Here is a 1,484-nt window from a genome sequence, read left to right on the forward strand (position 1 = left end):
GCGGATTTAGAGAGTGTGCAGAAGAGCATCAGCAAGATGCTACCTGAATTAGACGGTTTGTGCAATAGCGAAAGTTTGGGCAAACTTGTTCTCTTTCTCTGGAGCATCAGAAGTGAGGGGGAATCTAATAGACGTTTCTTAGATTTTGAGGCATAGAGAATGGTAGAGTACGCAGAAGTTATCTCCATTCCAGGGTTTACATGTCTTTAAACGATCCTTTCTTAGGGCATACAATTCAACTAAGAGGGGATCGTTTTAAACAAGATATGCCAACACCCTACCACTCTATGTCGGCAAGACCAAGGACTGATTGTTGTCCTCAGCAGAGGGAAAACCAGAGGTCCTTGAGCCAGTTCTCCTTGGAGGATCAGAGGTGGGGCACGTCAGTAACTTTAAATTGTTGGTATAACTCTCTCCTCTGCTTTCTTAGGAGACTGCGGAGATTCAGCATGACATCAATAACCTTGATGAGCTTCTATAGATGTGTCGTAGAGAGTATATTGTCTGTCTGCAACAAGACGTGGTACGGAAATACCGCACCTTTGAAGGAAAATCTTTAAGAAGTTAGTGCATTCGGCCCAGTCCATCACGGGAAATGCACTCCCAAACATTAAGCAGATCCACATAAAACGATGTAATCGGAAAACAGCATCCACCGTCAGAGGTCGTCACCATCCTGCCATGCTCCTTTTGCGCTGCTGCCATCGGGTAGATGGTACAAGAGCCTCAGGACTCGCACCACCACGTTCAAGAACAGTTACTACCCATCAGCAATCAGACCTTTCATCAACAGGTGATAATGTACGCTCACATGCCCATACATTAAATAATCTGACAACCAATGATTTCACTTCAGAAACTTTTCTATATTGAATAGCTGAGTATGCCAGGAAGAGCTCAGCAGACCAGGCAGCATCTGTGGAAAAGTGTAAGCAGTCGGCGTTTCGGGACGAGATGCTTCACCGTGATTTTTTTTTCTGAATAAATCACTCACTCAGAATTCGGTGTACGGTGATCTGTTGCAATACGATGAACAGTGTCAAAAACATAATCTTATCCTCCAACAGTTTTTCTAATCCACCTCAAAAACCCAGGGTTTGTTTGCAGAAATAACGTCGCCTCGATTGAATGCTTAAAGACAAATTTTGTCAGGAGTGGGATTCGAACCCACGACCCCAGATGGAGACCAGAACACTCCCGTTTGTCGGAAGGACTTTCATTCCTTGAGTCTGGCGCCTTAGACCACTCGGCCACCCTGACAACTTTTGATGTGTGTTTGAGAACGGAATAAATGCCTGATTTGTAAGGAAAGTCATATCCACACAAACACATATATCATCCTGTCAATCGGAAATGAAAGCGAGAGTGTTACAGTTTGCTCAGATTAGGCAGTTTTTGTGGAGAGTGAAGCTGTAAAATATTACAATTCGAAGACTCGTGAGACGCGTCTCGGCAAGAATTTGGGAAGGACGTTTGTTGAGCTG

At 44.3% G+C, this 1,484-nt stretch overlaps 1 non-coding gene across 1 annotated transcript; it reads right to left on the reverse strand.

Annotated features, from left to right (window-relative positions):
- Positions 1 to 1,146: 1,146 nt before the first annotated feature.
- On the reverse strand, positions 1,147 to 1,260 carry trnal-caa (transfer RNA leucine (anticodon CAA)). Its single transcript has 2 exons — positions 1,223 to 1,260; positions 1,147 to 1,181 (listed from the first exon to the last, which is right to left on the reverse strand). It is a non-coding gene; the product is annotated as a tRNA-Leu (tRNA).
- Between the last annotated feature and the right edge of the window lie 224 nt (positions 1,261 to 1,484).

Source organism: Hemitrygon akajei, unplaced genomic scaffold, assembly GCF_048418815.1.
Source record: "Hemitrygon akajei unplaced genomic scaffold, sHemAka1.3 Scf000066, whole genome shotgun sequence".
Classification (NCBI taxonomy): Eukaryota; Metazoa; Chordata; class Chondrichthyes; order Myliobatiformes; family Dasyatidae; genus Hemitrygon; species Hemitrygon akajei.